Source organism: Tamandua tetradactyla, chromosome 10 (genome assembly GCF_023851605.1).
Source record: "Tamandua tetradactyla isolate mTamTet1 chromosome 10, mTamTet1.pri, whole genome shotgun sequence".
In the NCBI taxonomy this organism is placed as follows: Eukaryota; Metazoa; Chordata; class Mammalia; order Pilosa; family Myrmecophagidae; genus Tamandua; species Tamandua tetradactyla.
In genome coordinates this window covers 71,461,550-71,485,678 of record NC_135336.1, presented here as the reverse complement: position 1 = coordinate 71,485,678, position 24,129 = coordinate 71,461,550, and the positions used below count along the sequence as shown (strand labels likewise).

At 35.5% G+C, this 24,129-nt stretch overlaps 1 long non-coding RNA gene across 1 annotated transcript in view; it reads left to right on the top strand.

The window, feature by feature from the left end:
* Window positions 1-24,129, top strand: part of LOC143648528 (uncharacterized) — a 68,779-nt gene that overhangs the window by 31,555 nt on the left and 13,095 nt on the right. The window contains exon 3 of the long non-coding RNA XR_013158607.1: window positions 18,162-18,197. This is a non-coding gene — a long non-coding RNA (uncharacterized LOC143648528). The remainder of the gene's footprint in view (window positions 1-18,161; window positions 18,198-24,129) is intronic.

Genomic DNA, 24,129 nt, shown 5'->3' with positions numbered 1-24,129 from the left:
TGCGTAAGTCCAAATTCCATAGGGCAGGCTGCGAGCCAGCAACTCTGATAAAGATGTTTGGAGAATTCCCCAGAATTCTGAAGGAGAGATGAAAGTTCTCTTTGCTTCTGTGTATCAGCTCTGAGCTTTCTCTCTCCATTTTCTGCCTTTTATTCTTGTCATAGAGGACCCCAGTAAAAGGATTAGACTAGGGTCCACCTTCAGTTGAGTGGGCCACATCTGCCGTGAAACAAACTAATCAGAAGTTCCCACCCACAAGCAGGAAACAGCCTAATCAAAAGGCCGGCCCAACAATTGGTCTGGCCCTACAAGATTGGATTAAAAGAACATGGCTTGTCTGGGGTACATAACAGTTTCAGACCAGCATAACTTCTCCTCCACTTCTTAAATTCTGGTGCTCTGTAAGAGCTGGCCTCTGCCTTCTTCCCTTATAATACATATTCTATTATAACGGTTATTATATACATATAATAACGGTTTCAGGAACACTTGAATTTCCAACTTGATTCTCAATATCTCTCAGGGAGAGACAAAGTGTGACTCCCTCCCAGGTGTCTCCAGTGAGAAGTCCTATGGTACTCTCAAACTCAGCATGCCCGTTTCTGAATTCCTCATATCCATCTCTTCCCTACCTACCACCCTTTGCTCCAACCCTACCCCTCTTCCTGTTCTCTGTATGCTGTTTATTGAGATACTAGTCACCTAGCTACCAAAGCCAGACATTCCTACTTCCTCTTCATCTCCAAACCTTTCATCTCACCCGCTGCAGGCACACAATATGTCATGAAGCCCTTCTGATTTTACCTCTGAGATATTTTTTGATCTTTATTCCTGTTTATCCCCATTTCTCCTGCTACAGTATGTACCCTATTGCCTATCACTTGTGCTGTTATTTATTCTTTTAACTGATATTCTTTCCTCTTCCTTTTCTATAATTACTTCCCAACAACTTACTTGTTTGTACTGCTGTATCTCTCTATGTCTCTCTTAAGACTGAAGCCAAATTTTCTCATTCTGAAATGCAAGTTCTTCAGTATTTAAGAATGGGCTGTCATCCTTTGCTTTGGATCCAAAATACATGGGAAACTTTTATAAACCACAGGCTCCTTGGCTACTCTCACAAATATTCTGATCTAATTGGTCTGGAGTAGGGTATAGGCACAGGTATTTATAAAATATTCCAGGGATACAGATATACAGCCTAAGAAAAGCATCTCTGCTTCAGACATTTCTTACTTACCCTACTACAGTCAAGAAAACTAACTTTCCTTTAGCCATTTGGAATGACTTGGAGGCCTAAATGCTCCTCTGCTGCCTGCTCAGACTCCTTTGATTTTGCACATTGATCCTCTGCTGGAACACCTTTTCTTCTTAGTCATTCTTCCTGCTTCCAGCCCTCCCTCCCCAGAAATCTACTTAAACTGAACCTAAAAGAACTAAATGTAGGAGGGAGATCTGCCAAGTGGATAAAAAAAGGGGAGTTTATGTGGGGTAAATGTGGAACCAAGTGATGAAATGTTCTGGTTGGCTAATGTGAACTTTCCAATTTATATGGGGAGCAAATATACATTTGTCCATTTGGCATACTTGTCCATTTTTAATAGACTATCTCTCTAGAGCCAAGACCAGCTAATCACTAAATGTTGCAAAAATTGTAAGTTTGTTGGGACTGCTCCATTCTCTTAGAAAGTCCTGGACTTGTTCAGTTTTTATCTTTAAAAAAGTCCTTGCCATGTCTCAGAAATGGAGGCCATTCCCAGCAATTCCCAATGCAGGTGATCCTTTGATTTTTATTTAATCTTTCTCCTTTTTGGGTCATTTTCCCAATGACACCCTTGGGAATTTGACCAACACACTTCAGTGCCGACCACTGATCTCCTTTTCTGTTGGGCAGTCACAGCAGGTTCAGTCAGTAGTTTTGTTTTTCTTGTGTTTATTTCCTCTGCTTGTTTCTCTCTCTTTTTTTTAATTGCAATGAGGTGCATTGGATAGCTGTTCAGTTACATTTAAGACCCTTGGAGTGAGGTTACTTATGCAGTTGAATGGACTATTGCCACGGCCCTCTCTCCAAGTTAGGGTAACTATTAGTTTTATTTTTAGTCTTGGTCCTCTAAAGAGAGTCCCATTTCTACCTCATTTTCCTTTTGATGAGCTGTGTCAAGAGCAACAATCTATCTTGTGGATGACAAGGAATTTGAAGAGAATCATGAAACAGTCTTTACAAGAAGAAACCAAAACATAGAGACTGAGAATCACAATTAAAAGCATAAATCCAAAGCATACTAATCTGTCCCCACATTCCATTAAAGCAATAACCTAAGTCAGGAAATATGTTTGTCTATTGAAATGTTTGTGCCTGACTGATATCAAGAAACACCTTAGCTTGGGTCTTTAAAATATTTAGGTTATTTATCATTGTGCTAAGTTTATTACATAAAACAACAATGTTCATAGAAAAGGAAGGTATCTAGAGCCCACGTGTTGTGCAAGACTGCCAACATTAAGCTGTCAACCTCAGTCTAGCGGGCCTGAAGAGCTTTGAAGGTGATGTTAAAGCTCTTTCATAAACTTAGATATCTTTATAACTGCTTGGTTCAGGTCATATGTTCCTCAGGAGGTATAACAGTGCACATGAAAGAGTGGAACCCTGTATTACTGGAGTCAAGGGATTGTGGGTAGTGGCATGTTGTGTCAATTTGAAGGCAGTTATATAAAAGATCTTAAGTTAGCTTTATAACTGGCATTTAGAGTAGGCAATGTATGTAAGAACTCAGGATCCAGTCCAATTCACAGGTAGGCAAAAAACCATGCAGTTATCTGCAGTTTAGAAAGGGGATACGAAATAACTTGTACAATGAGCAGGGGCAGAATCTGATAAGTCATAGTTGGGTGCATAAATTTCATTGAAATGCAAAATTTTTCCCTATAGTTACTCTCTGTTTTTGTTTCCTAGGCTGCTTAAAGCAAATACCATGAAATGGGTTGGGTTAAACAATAGGAATTTATTCTTTCACCATTTTGAGTCCAGGAAAGTGTCCAAAGCAAGGCACCAGTGAGGTGTTGCTTTCTTTCCAGAGACAGACTGCTGGTGATCCTTGGCTCCTCTGACACATAAAGGGCACATGACAGCTTCTGCTGGTCTCTCCCTTTTCCTCTAGAATTCCTTGATTTTAGAGCATTTCTTCCTTGGCTTTTTCTCTTCCTCTGGATTTCATTCTCTTATAATGAATATCTAGTAATAGGATTGAGGATATTCATTATATACTCTGGATATTCATTCCTGATTGTGGTGGGTCACCCCTAAACTGAAGTAGCCTCATCCAAAGGTCCTTCTTTCAATGGATTCACAGTCACAGGAATGGATTGACTTTAAGAAAATGTTTTCCTGGGGTGCATACAGCCAAACCATCACAACGTCCATTTTTTTTTTTTTTTTTTTGACATGGGCAGGCACTGGAAATTGAACCCAGATCTCTGACATGGCAGGCGAGAACTCTGCCTGCTGAGCCACTGTGGTCTGCCCACAACCTCCTTTTGATAAAAAATAATCCACAAACGATAATTCTTGATCACAAAATAAGGCTTGCTTCATTCGGTTTAGTCTGATTATTTCTATTGGTGTTGTAAGAATGTTGATTTACCATATACGCCTGTTTAAGTTTGTTTTGTTGATGGTTTTCATAAGGAACCTCCGGTGGGGTTTTTAAAAGTCTATCAAGAATAGGAAGCCAAGCCAAGTAATTGACACCAGCTTTTACCAGCAATATCTATAGAGTTGGGTGAATTCTTCTTTTTTTGAGGTTCCCAAAGTATCATATGCTTGCCTGAAGGTAACCCTCTTTTTTGAACTGTAAGACTGGGAATCCTGGAGCCAGGTACCAGGCCAGTTTTTCCAAGAAGGTTTTGTAAGCACTGGCTCCGTGATATCACCCTTAGTTCCTTAGAATCAAATCTGATTAGATGAGTATCATTCTCAAATATGACATTCCAGTCAAAGTTTTGGTTACATAGCCAGGGCTTCCAATTATGTCCTTCTAACAAGGAGGACAAATTCTGATTAAACTTGTGTAAATAATTATATTGCCATAAAAATAAGAATATTCAATAACAGTATCCAAATTCTAAAGGGGCCAGGCAAGGAGAAAAAGATAAATGCTTTATGATTTATAGATGGCTGAAAGGAGAAGAGTAAGGGATGGTTTGTATCTACAAAATAGAACACTAAAACAGAAGCCATAATCCAAGCAAAACTATTATCGTTCTTTCTCTGTTCATTTATTCCTATGTAATTCTGGTTCTGCTGGGTCCTGTGTCAGCAATCTCACTAGAGTTCTGAAGATATTGACTCAGCCCCATGGTAAAGTCACAAAGTTACTTCAGCAATGTCATTGGAAGCCTGTGCCCCAAAGTATCTGGCACAGTCATTTTCATGGGTCTCTGAATCAGACTTTTTTGTTGAAGACTATAGCTTATTGAAGTGTTTTCAGGGAATCATCAAAATAAAAATTATCTGAAGATGATGAAAGACTTAAAATGGCAGTGGGTAATCTATTGCTGTTTTACAAAAGTGAATGATCTGATGAGAGTCCATTAAATGTTACTTTTAGAGTAACTGAAGATAAAACCATTAATGGTCTTGTTTTCTACTAGCAGGCAGCTCAGTACTAGGATATCACATGGGCAGTGAGGATGGTGACACATTCTAGACACATCTCTAAGAAATTTATATGCTATCTGAAATGTTTATATTAATAACATTTTACCCATATAAATTTAATCAAAAGAAATCCAGAATATGGTATTCATTTGATATTTCTCATGCAACTCATAACATATCAAATAAACCTAAATAATTCTAGCATTTCTTTTTTTACAATGTGAACAAATAAATCCCTTGTGATTTTTCCAGGAAACCAAAGACAGATCAAGAAGACATCATTTAGGGTTTGATTTTGGGAAGGTGAAATAACGAAATTTGTCAGATTTTAAAACATTTTGTTAAGAAGGAAAATGGGCCACTGTGAAGCAATATTTGTTTCCTTGTTTAACCAAACTGACAATAAAAGATTTTAAAAGTAAATGAAAGAGTTAGTATGATTGTAAAACAAAACATCTCTCAAAAGTGAGATGTGCTTTCTTAATAAAGGATAAGGCTAATTTAAACCCAGGGAAAATCATGATTAAAATGGTAAAGGCCCGCCTTATACACAGACTCTTTTATATAACAGGAAAATTGATATCTGTACCGATTTAACATAACACTACTATACTCAGCATTCATTTTACTGAAGCATGCAAGTAAAGCACTTTTTCTAATTTATATAGATACCTAATTAACAAGGTACATTATACCAATGATGATGAGGAGAGGTAGCTTTTTTCCCCCTTTCTCCACCTAAGAATTCTTGGTGTAAATTCCTTCCCAGTAAATTTTTGAAAGGAGGTTGGCCATTTTGGAGGCCAGCAGGGTCTACCTTGGTTAAGACCTAAATTTGATTGTTGCACTTTCGTGACTAATCTCTCTTTGAGGATGACTTTTCTTTGCCTGGGGCTCTTAGAAATGCACAGACTTGCTTATGCCATGGCTGGTGTGCCTTATGGATGCACATTTATGTGTTCTTAACCAACTCAGATGAGCCACAGTGAGCAACTTTGTGGCTAGCAAAAGAGGAAGAAAAATTGATTGTCCTGCTGTTTTCACCTTTGGTAACATACCAGATAACAGGCAGCTGTTGGTTTGTTAGCCTTCCTCCTAGAACAACATTGGCTTTACCACCTGAACCCTGCTGTGGGCCCCACCTCCCTGCCCCATGAATTGTCAACTTTGATTTTTTTTTTAACATCCCCCCACTACTACCCTCCAAAACAAAACAAGTCAAAGCCCCAGGTATTAAGAGCTCATATTAGGGCTTTCTGATTTGAATTTTTCTTTCCTGGGGCAAAATCTGGAAAATGTGAATACATATTTAGACTTTATACACTCTCTGAAATATGATTTAAGATTCTTAAAATTTGGGCCTCTTGGTAATATTTTGAATGAGATCTACCACCTCACTTACAAGAATATTTTTCACAGATATCTTCAGGCCCTCATTAGAAAACTATTTGTCCCTTGTTGGTAAACTCCAAGAAAACTTTGTAATTTTGGCAAAGAGAAAACCAAATGTCTAGTTCTTCCTGAAGATACTGCCTAGGATGACTCTTAAAAATCTTACAAACCTATCAAAGCTTAGCTAACTGTTCTAGTGTGCTAGCTACTGGAATGCAATATATCAGAAAGGGAATGGCTTTTAAAAAGAGGAATTTAATAAGTTGCAAGTTTACAGTTTTAAGGCCAATTAAAAGAAAGTGTATAGAAATATCCATCTAAAGCATCCAGGGAATGATACCTTGGTTTAAGAAGGTCGATAACATTCAGGGTTTCTCTCTCAGCTGGAAGGGCATGTGGTGAAGCCTGCTAGCTTTCTCCTCTGGCTTCTTGTTTCATGAAGCTCCCAGAGAGGTGTTTTCCTTCTCCATCTCCAAAAATCACTGGCTGGTGAACCGTCTCCTTCTTGTGGCTGTGTTGTTCTGAAGCTTTCTCCAAAATGCTTTCTCTTTTAAGTATTCTAGTAAATTAATCAAGACCCACCTGAAATGGATGGAGATACATCTCCACCTAAGCAAATTTAATACCCCACTTGATTAAGTCATATCTCCATGAATATAATCGAATTAAAGTTTCCAACATACAGTACTGAATAGGGATCGGAAGAAATGACTGTCTTTACAAAATGGGATTAGGATTAAAACATGGCTTTTCTAGAGTACAGAAATCCTTTCAAACCGGCACACTAACCTTGAGCATAACAAATAATTTTTTCCCATAAACCTTTTACAACTTTCTATATCCATTCAGATTTTGTCCTACACATTCCTGTTTCTCATTCTATATTATTTTACCTTAGGACACAGCTTTCTTTTTTCTTTAACAAAACACATCCTTCACACCTTATATATTTAAGTTACCAAAAAGATATGGAAAACTGCCTTCAAGCCAATGCCCTATGAAAATACAACTGCTCTTGAACTAAAATTTGTCAGAGTAATAATTTTTTAAAAAGAAGTTTACATTTTTCCTCAAATTCAATGATTGATTAATCATTGGTCTAATATATACAATGCTAGCTTCTTTCATCAGTAAACCTGTATAAATTTAGGAAGATCATTCTCAAGTAGAATAAAATTGTGTATTTGTATTCTACTTAGTATTAATAGCTCAGGAAACAGCTGTTTTTAATTAACAACATTTGAACTAGTACTGTTTGTCAGAGATTAATCTGAATTACATGAACCTTAATTTTTTAAAAAAACACTTGGGTTTGGTACTACAAATCCCTTTTTGTCATTGGAATTATTAGAAGTTTGGCTTCCTTAGTTTTGGGGACTTTAGAAGTATTAGTTTATATATAAGCACCTATCTATTCTTTAAGTCAACTTTAATAGAGCTCCTTTAAGGTATTTTAGAATTTAATTTAGCCTCATTCTGGAGGTAGGAAAATATCATACATCAAATATATAAACAGACACATAGAGAATTTACAGCTTTAATTAAAAAATTTTCAGTCGTGAATCAGACATAAAACACAAACACAGAAAACAGAAACATAAAACTCACTAATGTATATGAGCTATTTTTAAAGTCTTGCAATTTCTTAGTAGACTACCAATTAAAACAGGTGTCTCTTTTGGCCTGTTTAGTTTGGAAGACATTTTTTCTTAAGTAAATTTCTGAGAAGAGTAATTGGAATTGCAACCGTATGTTGTTTAGTGTGATTTTACTCTTTTCTTAGTAGGCACAGCTTTTGTCCCTAATCACTTTGAACATGTAATATGCTGGAGTGACAGAGGGTAGAGAATCTGTTTTTAGAGCTTAGGGATCCTATTTTTATTTTGTCATTTCTTACTTGTGCATAGGACAAAGAAATCAGTAGTAACAAAAATAAAAGTGTGGACTGCACCAAAAGTCTAGGAACTTGGGCTCAGTATTCGAGTGTTTTGGTCCAGATGGATCTGCCAAACTTTGGACTAGAAGCTGCAAGATTGAAGGGCTCAAACACAAAGAGGGTGAAGCTTGGGTACAAGAGTGACTCACATATGACACTTGGAGATGGCAGAGATGACGGAGAACTTGAAGCGTTCAGTGGGTACCTTTGCCTGTCTTTCTCTTTTATATCCCATCCTTGTTGCCAAAACTCTTAAGAGAAAAAAACCTTTTCATGCAGTTTAGGATCTCATGTCTTTACTAAGCAATTTATGAATTGGGTACCATCCCATTCACAATGTAGAAGGAAGCTCTACTGAGAGAGTAAAAAGAGGAGATTTTATAGGGCAACCTTGGAGGCATATGCGGAAATGTTTTCATTGGCTGATGTTGCTTCCCATTTATGTGGCGTGTTCATAAAGGGTGGAGCAAATATACATTGGTTAGTAGAGCATACTTGTGCATTTTTAATAGGCGACCTAGCTCAATTGGATTGAGGCGAGTTAATCCCAAAATGTTGCAAAAATGTAAAATTTGCTGGGACTGCTCCATGCTCTTAGAACGTTCCATCCTTGGTCAGCTTTTATCTTTACTTTATTTATTTGTTCATTTGTTTATTTATTTTGTATGCTGTATGGCAGGGTCACATTTCATCTTTTACTGTGTGAGTATCCAGTTATCACAACACAATTTGCTGAATTTTTGCTTGTTTTTTGGGGGGGTGGGTGGGAGGGGCGGGGAGAGTGCATGTGCTGGGAATCAAACCTGGGTCTCCCGCATGCCAGGTGAAAATTTTACTGCTGAACTACCCTTGCACCTCCAGCTTTTATCTTTAAAAAAGGGAACTACTCTCTGAACCTCCCAACGCAGATGCCACTTTATTTTTATTTAACAGTGATCATTAAAGGTTGTTTAAAAAAGTATATTGCAACGGATAACTCTGTATGATAGAATTTTGTACACCACTTTGTTTAATGTCAGTTGTTTTGCACTAGCTTCTTTATTCCCCTTGCTCACTGAGTTGTAGCCACACCCATCTCCTTTATTCTTCAAACTATCTGTGCTGATTGTTCTCTGTTGGCCCCTTAACCTCCATGCATTAGCCACCCTTCTCTGCCCCATTGGCTGAACTTCATGGTTTAATCACCTGGGTATTTTTCCGTTGGCTTCTTCTTGGGTTCAGCAAATGAGGCAAAGGCAGGAGATCAGAGAATAAGAGGTAAAGGAGCCCAGGGTATTTATTTCCACTCCTATTGTTCTCTAGAACCTTATTCTGGCAAGATGTAATTCCCCATAACTACAACTTTTTCAGAAATAAGCTGTTACCCAAGTTCCACTGACATTATTTCTTCTTCCCTCTTTAAGTTTAGCGGTGTTTAATGCTTCCCACAGTTGCTAGTCATTAGGGTTCCTCACAAAGCCTTGTTAGTTCGCTTAACCCTTCCTTGAATAGTCCTTTCATTAAATTTCCTGCAGTTAATTCTTTCATGGCTGCCATGTGCTTCCTTCCAGCACACCCACACATACATGATATGTACATCAAGTGCACTTACCTGTGAAGGGCTTCCCTCTTGTCATTCATGCATCTGACAGGTGCTATTCAGAAACATGTGACTGGCCTACTCCTCAGTATTTATGTCTCTGCTTGAAAGAGACCACCTGAGATACACCGCCTTTGCATATGCTACTGAAAATAACCCTTCAGCCTCAATCCCTCCTCCTTATCGCTATCACTTTACATTACTGTATTTTCTCTATATGAAATTAATAATGTCCTCAGAAGTAGAAAAACAAGAGGCTCAGAGTTCTATTTAAAAAATAAGAGCATAGGACCAGGAAGTAGAAACAAAGAAAATCCACTCTCCAGGAAGCAGAGGTTAAGGATTTCTAAAAGAAGGGCATATATACCAAATACAAAACATAAATCATTTTATTTCTACCTGCCCATTTTTTTTTTCTAATCTGAAGAAGCAATGTGACCTACCCCCAAGGGCAAACTAGAAGTTAAATGCATTTAAATCCTTGTGAACTGTTACAAAATATAGTTTAAAAGATTTTTAGAAAAGGGAGTAATTTACAATTGATATTTAATGAATATTGTTTGCGTCAAATCAAAATGATAACATATAACTATTCCCAGATGAGCAAAGTAATGTACAATGGGCATGGTGCAAAGTAAAATTGAGCAAAGAAGCATGGTTAATATAACAATGAACAGGATTAGAATTTTAAGGCAGAGAAGTGAATTCCTGATATTTCAGTAATAAAAGTAGTATTTATTTAAGAAAAACGAAGTTCAAAAATGTTCTTTAGCAGCTATTTTTGGGTAGGCATTGTGCTCAAAAGCTTCCTTGATGTTATTTGTTTGTTGCACATGGTTGCTTTTATTTTTCTATTTGACCACTTGGAATTTGTGGGCTTTATTTGCTGTTTGTTTTAAAGGTCTTTCTGTCTTTTATCTTGTTAAACGGAAAACAGACTCTGAAAAGCAAGGTGCAGAAAAAATTTATTGAACTAAGTGGCACTCATAGGACCAGAACAAAAAGGAAGTTACCGCTCAAAGAAAAGTGGTGGGAAACAGTTTAAATACAGCTTAGAACAAAGAAATGGGTCTGAGGGAATGGGACGGGGGAGGTAAAGAAGACAAGAGTTATGTGAGTTGTTTGGGGCACGGCATCCTTGGATACCATAAATCTGCGACTTTACAACCCTCAACTTTCAAACAAGCATCTTTCTTCTAAATGGAGTCTATTCTAGCATTTCCTTTTTTTCTTTCTCCATTACTACTACCCACATCTAAGGCTTGGCCACCTATATCTTGAACCACCACAACAACGGTGAAACAGCCAATGTTTTATTGAGTCTTTCTGTGCACTCGGCTGTATCCTAAGCATTCTGCATGCTGTTTCAGACTGAAACAGGCTCCAAATTTCCCTGACCCAATGTGATTTATTATCCCTTATCTAGCATTTAGAAGAGACTGTCTAAAGTTAGACAAACTATAAAGTGAAGTTGTAGAAAAATCAGGCCTGGTGTTTAAATCAATATAATTATTTGTATAATCTCACAGGAAATTTAATAATCCTATATTATATCCCAAAGATGGTATATTCTCCTTACCAACATGGATACTATCCCTCTATACAAAATTAACCCTGTACAGTGTTCAAAATAGTCAGGAAATATTGCCTAGTGCTTGCTGTTTTGGTTTGCTAAAACTGACAGAATACAGTATCCCAGAAATGGGTTTGGCTTTTATAATGGGGATTTATTAACTTAAAATTTTCACTTCTTAGACTGTGAAAATGTCCCAATGTTAGACTTCAACAAGACTATACCTGCATACTGAAGACAGACAGCCTGAATCCAGTTCAGCTCCATTACTTTGGGAAGGCACATGGCTGGCATCTGGTGGTTTTTCTCTCCTGAGTTTCACTGCTTTCAACTTCTGGCTTCAGTGGTTTCCTCTCTGTTTTCTGTGGCTTCTTTCTTAGCATCTCCAGGGCTTTTCTCTGTGAGCTTGTCCTGGTTTGAAAGGATGTATGTCCCCTAGAAAAGCCATGTTTTAATCTAAATCCCATTTCATAAAGCCAGAATAATCCCTATTCTATACTGTATGTTTGAATCTGTAATTAGATCATCTCCCTGGAGATGAAACCCCATCAAGAATGGTTGTTAAGCTGGATTAGGTGAAGACATGTCTCCACCCATTTGGGTGGGCCTTGATAAGTAGTCCTATAAGAGGAAACATTTTGAATAATGAAAGGGATTCAGAAAGAGCAGAGCAGAATGACATAAGCACGAGAAGCAGAGTCCGCCAGCCAGAGACCTTTGTAGATGAAGAAGGAAAATGCCTCCCAGGGAGCTTCATGAAACAGGAAGCCAGGAGAAGAAGCTAGCAGGTGACACTATGTTCACTGTGTGCCTTTCTAGATGAGAGAGAAACTGTGACTGTGTTCGCCATGTGCCCTTCCATTTGCGAGAGAAACCCTTGACTTCATTGGCCTTCTTGAACCAAGGTATCTTTCCCTGGATGCCTTAGATTGGACATTTCTATAGACTTGTTTTAATTGGGATATTTTCTCAGCTTTAGAACTGTAAACTAGCAAGTCATTAAATTCCCCTTTTTAAAAGCCATTTCATTTCTGGTATATTGCGTTCCGGCAGCTAGCAAACTAGAACAGAGCTTCTCTGAATTTCATCTCTTTTTTTATTCTTTACCCTTTATTCTCTTACAAAGAACTCCAGTAAGAGGATTAAGACTGACTTTGAATGAGATGGGTCACATCACAACTGAAATACCCTAATTAAAGGGTCCCTCCTATGGCAGGTCTACCCACAGGAATGGATTAAAAGAACATGATTTTTTTCTGGGGTTCATATAGCCTCCAAACTACCACACTTACTTTTTCTACTTTCTTGTTTTTGCACTTTACCATTTTGAAAACATAGTATTCATTAATTTATTTGCTTGTCTACTATGTCAAATTCAAACATGATTTCATGTCTTTCAGACTATATCCAAGTGGCAATCCTTCTATGTATGTGTCTCCTCCTCAAGCAAAATCTAGCTGAGGAAATGTGGCAACTGATTCTTATCCAACCACAATAGATAACTGATTCTTAACCATCACGTCTGTGACCTCACATCATTGTTTGGGTGTCTGTGAAATCTTTTCTACCAATGACTTTCCCCTTCATTAAAAAAACAAAACCAAAAAACCAAAAATGTCCTCCAAATAGTTCTTTAAATAGGGTCTCATTCTTGCTATATCCATTCCAAGTGTCCTTTGTGTCCCCATTTCATAATATTAGGTACTAAAACTTACCATAGTCTATGGAATACATGTATTACCATCCTATATAACTATTCAGATCATGAAATCGCTTAGCTTTGGAGATGGAATTGGAATCCCTTAGAAGTCATTCAATTAAAAGCAGGGATCACTGTGACATTTTTGAAGGGTGGTCTGCTTGAGTCCTATAAAATCAAGATGCATAATTTAGTGCAGTAGCAATGTTGTTATTCCTAATATTTTTCATGAAATTACTTACTCATTTTGGGATTAATTGGGTTTTCTGAAATTTGCAGCTCTCTGAAATAGCAAAAATGTCTAATCCCTCTTTTATGTGGCCATTAAATATGTAAGGACTGATTTCTTATCTTTTTTTCATTGAGTAAGCATGTAATATCTTAAAGTTTTCCTAATTTTCTCAAAAACTTCAAAGCAGTTGTCATATTTTTAAGAATATTTTGATGGTCAAGTTGTGTTTAACATCTTTCTTAAAGTAAAAGCCTCAGAAAACAATCATAATACTCACTTGTGGTCTCATGATATATTAATTTTAATCAATGATTTATGACACACTGCTCTCATCAATTTTACTTATAGTTTCAACTTATATGCGTTTGATGTGATTCAGAAATTTTTAGGTTATACTGAACCAATTCACCCTGATCTTTGCAAAATGAAATACTTTTACATTTGCAATACTATGTTCATTTATTCTTTAAATCTATTAGGTCATCTAACATTTATTTGTTGAACAAACTGTAAGTAACAGACACTATTATATCTAAGCATAGTGAAAATATATTAAATATATTTATATTTATTTATTATATAGAGGGAGAGAAATACAAATGAACCAAAATTTATACTGTGCTGTGACATATGCTTCAAGTTTAGGTATCTTGAGAAATGCTTATGAATCATAAACCTAAAGATAGAACTTGATACCTATTTCTTATAAATTTGGCTTTATACTTTGATATATTATTTTTGAGTCTTGTATTAAATATTCCAACATATGTTTGCAGTCTATATTCATGCCGATGATAAAAATATTGAATGAGCAAAATCGAAAGGCGAGTGACATCCCGAGACATGCCATTAGAAGCTTCTCTTCAAAATGAAAAAGCAATACAGACAGGCATATTTAAGACACATGTAATTTATCAGGCAGATGGAAGAAACATATACTTGAAATTCGTCCTCTATACAATCCATTTACAGTTCTGTTGTTCAGATAAAAGGAAAACATTTATTTTAGAAAGACAATATTTACCAAATTTTCCTTTATTATACCTATTGTTATAAAATAATGCTACCTCTTTTCAATCCTGCCTGATATTCAAGGCAGTCTTGTGTAGTGGTCAGGAGAGTAGGCTCTGGAACCAAAATGCTTGGATACCTCTGACACTCAAAAACTGTGTGGCCTTGGGCAAGTTACTTAACCATTCTGTGCCTCAGCCTAATACTAGTACCTACCTCATATGGTTATTGGGAGAATGAAATTAGTGTATACATGTAAAGCATTTGGTATTTAAATAAAAGAATTACCATTACTATTTCTGTGATCAAAATTTTCGTAATCTCATCAGTGACAAAGCATAGGAGAAGTTGAATCAAGAAGAGTTAAGAAAGGTGATAAAGTTGGGCTCTGTGACGTAAAGGGAAGAGTAAATCACAACAACTGCTTTGGCAAGTGAAATCCAAAAGTGGAATTTGGGTTCCCAAAGCCCTCTTCTAAAGTGGGAAGATGGAAAAAGTATAAAAATATTAGTGAGTTTTTGTTCCTAACCATAGCTTGAAAACTACCAAAAGATGAATTCTTTCCAGTACACACATATCTATCTTTAAAATGAGCCATTCTGGTTTGAGGTCACAATGATTTAATTTACCCAGTATGCTCCCAGGTTGACATGAGGTTATTTCAGTTCATTAGATTAAAATCAATTCCTGGGTCACAAAGAAATGTATTTCTTGGTGCTGAAAAGTAACGTTTACCATTATGGAATATATAGTTGCATATGTGAATTCTTCTCCCTGTATTTGCTGTTTTGAGTAATATGCCTCATGGTTTACTTCTTTTTCCTTTAAAGTAAAAGAAGTTTATTTCTATACTAAAAGTCAAACCACTTGTCATTGGGTCATACAGAATCAATCAAATCAACCATAAAACTGTGTGAACTTTTTACCACTCGGTTGCCTTTTGAGAAGTGCATAACTGGGCTGCCTCACAGTCAAATGCATGCAAATTTGTCTAGTGCCCATGGTTTGCTTCCAGGGAGTCCCTCAGGATCACACTGCCAATTCATTCTATTTTGTCGGTAGCTGACTTTATGTACTTCTAGGTTTTTATCATATAATAATAGTGATAAGAAAAAATTTCCCCAAGGAGTCAAAGATAATCGCTAGGCCACTCTTTTAAGTGATTGTCAACCACAGGAATCTACTGTCTGGGGACGAGCATAGAGAATGCTTTGAATAATACCTTTATCTCCAAGTACACTTTGAGGGGTTGGATGTATTTTTCTCCCCTTAAGTATCAGTTAAAATATGTTTTGCATTCTCTCTAATCTTGGAGTTTTGATGTTGTGTGCAGTGAACTGAAACGTTGCATTATAAAAAGAAATCTTCATAAAGTTGACAGCTTGTAGATCTCTGAGGAATATATTAAATTAGTGCCATATACTGGCTCTTTATAGTATCAAAATTCACAGAAAACTTCAGATGTTTTAGAAACTTTAATCAACTAGGAAAAGCAACATAAAATTCTTTCCTTAAATTTAAAGAAAAAAAAAAGAGAATTCCCATATAACGTATGCAAAAGTAGCTACCTAGAACCTGGCATTTGATTGATGCTCAATTAAGGGATGCATATAAATTTCTTAGTGATGAAACAAATACCGTACACTGGGTTGACTTAAACAACAAGAATAGGTTTTCTTATGGTTTTGAGGATAGGAGAAGTCCAAACTTGTGTTCTTACCAAGACGATACTTTCTCCCTGAAGACTGTGGCATGCCAGATCTGACTGCCCATGATCCTTGGGATTCTTTGCATTTTTAAATCACATAGTGATATCCTCTCCTTTCTCTTCCAAGTTCTGTCAACTTCTAGCTTCTTGCTTCTCTTGTGTCTTTTTCTCTTCATGTCCAACTTCCCTTTCTTATAAGGACGTCAGCCATAGGTCCATCCTCATTCAATTTTGGCATACCTCAACTAATAACATCATTAAAGGTTCTATTTATAAAGTGAGTTTACACCCACAAAACCAGGGATAGGAATCTGAACTGGATTTGTAGGGACATGAGTCAATCTCCAATATAGCATAATCTGAATAAGACAGCCTAAGATTATATGGCTGTGATTTTATATTCAATGTATCAAAACTTACCTTATCTTTAACTCTTCTTGTTTGACTTTCACTCAGGGGAACTGAGAAAATTCTATTTCTGAGGAAGGAGAGGGCATCAGCTAGGTGTACTGTAGGTTGGAGTCCAAGACTGGGTTTATATGGAATGGCTTGGATTCCCAGTGTGAATGAGATTGGATAGAGCCTTTCGGAGAATATCAACCGATCTACCGAAGGGGAAGAAAGTTCACATCAGTGAAGTTGAATCTATTTTTAAGGTCAAATAATGAGCCGAGTGCCATGAATGGGGTCTAAATCTTATCAGGAAAGAAGGCCTATCATTAAATACGGGCGCAGAATAAGGAACAGGTAGCAAAGAGCAGAGGAGGGAGCAACCAAGGAAAACTGTGTTTCTGAGCTTCCCAAACTCATTTTTATTCAATACTGAATGTGTGGTATGTGGATGAGAAGGCTTGGAGTAAAGTCATAGTTTTGATGTATATAGCTTTCCTCACAGGATAGAGTAATCATATATTTGTTCTGCTTACGTGATACTGATTTCTGCTCTAGAAGAATGCAAAGCAGAAAGTTGAATTCATATCCAGGTCCTTTGCTTACAGTGCCAACCCTACACAGATGCCTTGAGTGATTTTTGAGCCCTACTCTGATCTACCCTCTGGCTGTTTTAGAGTCTTTGGTCTTTATTTCTAAAGCCTGTGTCCTCTAGTTTTTCTGACTTTTTGAGTGATTGGATATACTTCTCTGTCTCAGCTTCTATTTCTGATATAAATTTGTGATTCTTGATGGCAGTCTTGCCTTTTCTCCAGCCATGTCTTATTCTCTGTTCTGTATAGAAGTCCTGACTGCATCATTCGAGTGCTTATAATTTATCTACCTTTTCATTAACCTGAAGGTCTCCATGTATGGCCCACTTGTGGCCCTTGTTTCACTTAAGACTACTATATGCCAAGATTTGTTTGTCATACTATCCAACTAGGAAGAAGATAGCTAAGCAGCAAATGTGCAGTAATTCTCTCCTTCTACTATTGTTTGACTCTTGGGAAAGAAAGTGACCCAATCAAATCTCTTTGCAAACATCCCAATGCCAGACACTCTGGCAAAGAAACCAATGGCTTTTTCTGGGAGGAGAGTTCTTATCTTGGGGACAGTTTTAGTGAGATGTGCCTAATTGTCTAGGATGACTTATAGCAAACAAACAGGACCTCTATGGACTTATGGGACATGATTATCTAAATGCAAAATGATTATGTTTTAGGTTGAAGTGGCTTATCCTGTGATAGTGATGTGACAGCGCATGTTTTCTAGAAATCCCATATTTTAATTTGAGCCAGAGTACATCCTGATGTGCTAAGAAAAGGTTCAGAGAGTTATATTGGTGGTCTTGGACTACTCCCTATTTTATCTTTTTTCTTGATAAGTTGCTTTCTTGAAATTATTGGCAAAGCTTGAAATGGATCCTTTTTGCATTATTGCCCTCATTTACTATCCATTTGTTGTTACTCATCAGAACCCAAAGTTATAAGATATTCGAATGTCAGGGAGTGAGATCATTTCATTCTAAAGTTTCTGCCATAAGAAAACAAAGAAATCCCAGTGGATTTTGAAAGAGCTTATTTGAGCACTGAAAATCAGAACATTATTCTTATTTAAAATTATTTGTTTTTAATATATGACTTGTATATCCCTGTCATAAATATTCCTTGAGGAAAACAACCTATATTTAAAATATTTCCTGACAATTTACCTATCCTTAACTTAGAAATATCAGAGAATTTTAATATTGTTAAATGCTTTTTGGGTAATAGAGTTGTATAATGTAACAAATGGCAAACATTTAAATATTTCTTAATCTAAAGGAAATTAAAATGGTTGTGAGTAATAAATATTGTATACACCAACTGTTAGCACTGTGCTGGCATTGTACATGTGTTAATTAAATCTCATAAGACTTGTAATTTTCTTTTTGCATGGGCAGGCACTGGGAATCAAACCCTGGACTCTGGCACAGCAGGTGAGAATTCTGACTGCTGAGAAGACTTGCAATTTTGTTAGCTAGGAATTATTACTTATATATGACAAAACTGATTCAGAAAATTTCAATGGCACTCCTCTAAATGACAGAGTAAATGACAGAGGCCAAATTTAAAAATTATGGCTGTCTAACTCACTGTCCATACTTTTTTAGCTAGAACATGCTACCTCACATAACAACGATATAAGTACAGATTATCATGGGATTAATTTAGAAATGTCTTGCTTTGGATTCTATACCATCAGTAGAATTCTCACAAATGATTTTATAATCACTGGAATTATTTAAACTTAAAAAAATTATATTTCACTTTAATATTTTAAATATATATGTTTGCCACTATAGCAAACATAATCAAATTAGTTTGTAAAGCAACATTATTTATATTACATTTATGTTTTTCATATTAATTTATTGATTATGTGGCTACAACTGCATTGGACAAGTTTTATAATGGTATTAAAGCTATCAGCTTAAGGAGCTGTGTTTCATATTTGGATGTATAGATGCATTTAAATCAACACTGGGAGCCCATAGAAATTTTTGTTTTCTTTAGAAGGATTGAGACATTGAAAATTTTGAGAAGTGGAGATATACATTCCTTGTGCTTTGACATTATGTTGGCCAAAGTTAAAGGGTTAAGATTTGGCAGAAAATAGAGCACTCAGGCATTTCAGTTCTTATGGCAGTTATTTCTCAGTGTAAATCAGTAATTTTGCCATTATGCTGTCTCTTTCAAATTTGCATAAGTATATATATATATTATTTTTAACTTTTTAAATTGTATAGTATAACATATATACAAAGCAAAGAAATAAAAGGAAATACCTTTAAAAGCACTCTTCAACAAGTAGTTACAGGACGGGATCCCAGAGTTTGTCATGGGCTACCATATGATCCTCTCATATTTTTTTTGTGCTTCCCGCCACTCTTCCTTCCTTCGAGCTGTTCCAGAATATTGGAGGCTAGAGGGCTTAAATATCTTCTTATCATCACAATTGACATTTTTCCTTCCTTTTTTTGTGAAAAATAACATATATACAAAAAAGCTATAAATTTCACAACACAGCACCACAATTAGTTGTAGAATATACTTCAGAGTTTGACATGGGTTACAATTCCATAATTTCAGGCTTTTTAAAATAGATGCTCTAAGATATTGGAGACTAAAAGAGATATCAGTTTAATGATTCAGCATTCATGTTCATTTGTTAAATGCTAACTTCTCTGTATAACTCCACCTTCACTTTTGTTCTTTCCATCTCTCTCTTTAGGGGTGTTTGGGCTATGGCAATTCTAAATTTTTGATGCTGGAAGGATCTGTCACTAATATAGGGCAGGGCAATGGAACTATCTGATGTTCTAGAGAGGCTGGGCCCTCTAGGTTTCATGACTTATCTGGATGAGGGACCTATCTGAAGGTTGTAGGTTTCTGGAAGGTTACTCTAGTGCCTGGAAACATGTGGACTGTTATATATTGTCCTACGTGTTTTTTAGGATTGACGGGAATGGTCCTGGTTGGGGGTTGGCAGGTTATGATAGGTAGCAAGGTCTACCTGAAGCTTGTGTAAGAGCAACCTCCAGAGTAGCCTCTCGACTCTATTTGAACTCTCTCTGCCACTGATACTTTATTAGTTTTACTTCTTTCCCCCCTTTTGGTAAGGATGGAATTGTTGATCCCACAGGGCCAGGACTGTCAAATTTGCATAAATATATATATTTTGGGGTAAGGCATGAGTTTCTTAGATCCTGGTTTGCCCTGAATATTCCTTTGAAAGTAGAAGATTATATCCTGGAAAAATAATTACCAAATATTGTTGTTATCAGCTCACCTTCAATTCAATCTTAAAAATTATACAGAAAGTAAAAAAAAAAATCTACCTTAGATGAGAAGTTGAGTCATATAAAGTTTACTTGCCAAACATCAGGACATGTGGCATACAGTGAGGACCAACTAAATTTGGGGAAAAAAAGGAAGAGTGGTGGGAAGCACAAAATAGAATGTATCTTTTAATTTGACTTGGAGATGGCAATGATATTTAAGTACCAGGGTTATTAATTCAATACCTTTGACAAATAAGAGGTTGAATCTCTTAATTGGCATCCAGTACTCAACATGTCTTCCAAGTCTTGTCTTGTTTCATCTGAATATGCTTTCTCTATTTATAATGAATTCATCTGAGGGAAGCTACTACCATTAAGAGTTGATATACTTTTAATACTAAACCATCAACAAGAGCTAATTTAGTAGTAGTATTTTGAAATACTTACATTTTAACTCTATGTAATATCACAGTATTTCAGAGAGGTAGGTGTTGGGATAATGTCCATTTTAAAGATGAAGTGGAAGAATAGAGAAATTACATGAGTTTAGAAAGTAGGGTCAAGACTCAAACCTTGGCAATCTACTAATGCATATGTTCTCAACCATTTTATTATATATCCTTTTGATGACTTGATAAGTAAACTTTGTCAAGCCACAGGCTGTTTTTTTTTCCTGAAACCTTATTAGCAAACATATTTATGGGTGGTGTATTTTAAGACTTGAAATCTATAATGATTACTATTAAGGAGAATTGATTACCTGATGCTCATGTCATAGCCAACTCTTATTCGGCAACTAAAGCTAGTCTGTGAAGCTACATATTGCACATATAGTGCATGTCCAGTAGTGACCAATTTATAGTCCTCTTATAAGGACTACACATGAATATTTTTGGTCCTATTATGGTAATACGTTTTAATGCTCAATGTGTGAAGAGAAATTTTTATCTCTAATGTAATTCTAAATTAAGGTTGTTCTCTTATTTTATATTTAAAACCTTTCAAATAAATTGCATTTTATCTTCAGAATTTTCACTTTTTAGATAACCGTAATTTGTTTTCATATCATAAGTAAAAATGGAGATTGTTTAATTTTCTATGAAGTAGAATAATTGAGGCAGCCTTATTCTCAATGTACCATAAATCAGTTTGCAGAGTTAGTTTTTGATAGGATTGAAGGTGTCAGCACTTCAAGGGTTGATTAAATTTGCATCCTTATTATCATTTAAAAGTGGGCTATTCATGAAATTAAGTTTACATACAAAAATAATTGTATTTTCCTTATATTTATATTTATTTTTTATTAATATATATGAAGTTGTACTACTTATAGCATATTACCATATTTCTTAACTAAAATGAAAAGAAAACCCCTATCATGATTATATTATCCTAGATATATATTTCAAAGCATTTTCTCATTATATATGACAGAAACACAAATGCGCATTTCTTACCTGTTAATTTTTCTGGTGGATTCATCAAATTAAGTTTCTTTCTATTGAATTTCTAAGTTGTGGTAACTTAAATTTATCTCTTTTGATTGACTCAGTAACAGGAGACAGACTCACCCACACTCCTTCTGCTAACATTATGGTGATAAAGCAAGAAGGAAGCTTATAAAAAGCGGTAGTATGTATAGTATCATAATCAAGAGTTTTGAAAAAATGTATAATGCCAATGAAAAACTCAATGAAACTATAATGCCCTCACATTTAATATATTTCCAAATATAAGTACATTTCATTCCTCCATGAAAATGTGGTATCACAGCTATGTTTTCCCCACACCATTAGCTGGCGAGCATTCACATCTGTGAGCAAATTCAGTAGTTCCCTCTGTAGCCAGTTATTTCTATAGCAGCTGGCTGGTTGTTAAAACTATTTAACTGGTGTTGAAAGAGATTATGTTCCTCATTCTGTTAAATAAGGTAATATATGTAAAACATTTCAACCAGTGTCTGGCATATAGTAAGCAAGATATAATGGTAGGTGTTATTTTTTTTTCCTCAAATTTAAGGTTGTTCCTTTTTGCATATTTTAAGATGAGGTAGTGTAGTTAACTACCTAAATTTAAAATATTATGCATACACTAATATATACCTCATTGGAAATATATGTCATAGCAATAAGTATGAGTTTATTCTGAATTTCAACAATACTTTACATATATTTTAAAAGTATTTCTTCCTAGGAAAGTATTACAAATTTCACTCATTCTAGAAATAAACAACTCAAGTATTATCATCCTATGTGAATTTTATAGAATGTAGGTATTTAAATTACATAAGCAGTGTACTTTGTGGATTGTTTGCCTTGAATATCTATGAGGTAACTTTAAAATATTTATGCACTTAACATTTTTAGGTGTCATATCATCTCATTCTTTTTCTAGTAATGATCTTTTTTCTCCCACATAGATATGATTAGAAGTGAGTGTGTCCATGTGTATATTTTGGGACTGTATGCACATAATAGCTATATCGAGATCTGAAAAGTCCAGTATGGAATTACTGAATATTGAAGAATTGAGGCAATCCTGCTTGGTACTAGTCAACATGAACTATGGTATAAGAAACTAAGAGAAGGATTTTATTTATAATTTGACTGAGCCTCAGGTTGTATAATAGCAGAAAATTACAAATCAACTTGAGTTGAGAATCTTGTAGAAGAGAAACCACATCTATTTTTTTCACTTTCATTTTTCTGAAAATAGTATATTTTTCAAATTAAAAATGTAATTTCCAAAAGAGTTTGAAGTGTCCAGGACAAAGAAATTTTGATTAGTAGCTGCCAGAGTTCATAAACCATTAAAATATACAGAAAGAGAAAATTTCCATGACATTTTGCTCCTTATTCTCATAAAATAGTCCATCTTATAATCACAAGACTAGTGAAATAAGGTTAAGATGCCCTTGTTTATTGCTAATCTAGTCTATGGTTTTAAAGTAAATGACTCATTTGTCATTTGAGACCAATTTAAGACTAGCTGCACTTCACGAAAAATGCTAACAAGCAAAAGGCTATTAGACCTAAATTTATTTGTAGCTTTTTTTCTTCTTAGCTATATAACATGATGTATGAATTTACCAGATTAAACATTTAAGATAGCATAAAATTTGTTGTTAATGTGTAAACTTCCATAGGCCCTAAAGTAGATGGATTCTAAGATCTAAAAAAAAAAAAAAATATGTGAGGAAAAGGCATGAAGACATGGACATATCAAATAATTCAGTTCTAGGACTCTAGGAAAACAACCCACATGCAGCAACTTACTATAAACTATCATTTATTGAGATATGTTGGCTAATAAATTAAGGGACTCCCCAAGGGTACACAGATATCCAGTAAGGTAAAACATAGTCAACAAAATGTAAACTAAATTGTAAACTCTGAAAATTGGCTCTCTTCTCTAAGCGTGTTAAAACAAAGCATAGAAATGTTATAATTGAGTAAGAGGAGAAAGGGAATAGGCTCATGTTAGACAAGAATAAAAGTTATACCAGCAAGGCACAGGCATCTAGATTGTACCGTTTTCTAGCTGTGTGACATTGCTCAAGTTTCTCAACCTCTTAGAGCCTCAGTTTCCTCAGTTGTAAAACTGAGCTAATAACATTCACCCCACTGTGTCAGTAAAAGAAATGAATGGGAACTACTGAGGTAAATCTCGAACACACAATTTTTACTCAATAAATGGAAGTTGTTGTTATTAGTACTATTATTATAATAGCACAGTAGAGTTGGAAGTTGAACATTTTTTCAGTTTTTCTAATAATGTGCAATTGTCTCTGCAATCGAAAGGCAGCCATAATTTAATTTTTTAATTAAAAATTCTTAATTAAAAAAAATTTTGATGAGTCTTACATGATTTTAAAAATCTTCTGGAGATTGACTATTCTTTACTTGTCTTTAAATTTATAATTTGACCCTCAGCTGCACTCTTGCCATAGCCTCCTGTCTGGTATTGCTGTAACCTCTGAGGCCTCCTTCCAATCTGTTCTCTACCCTTAAGCTAGTTCTTTTTTCAAAACACATATCTGAAACAGATGGTAGTTTCAGATTCTATTAAAAAATTCCTCAAAGGCTTT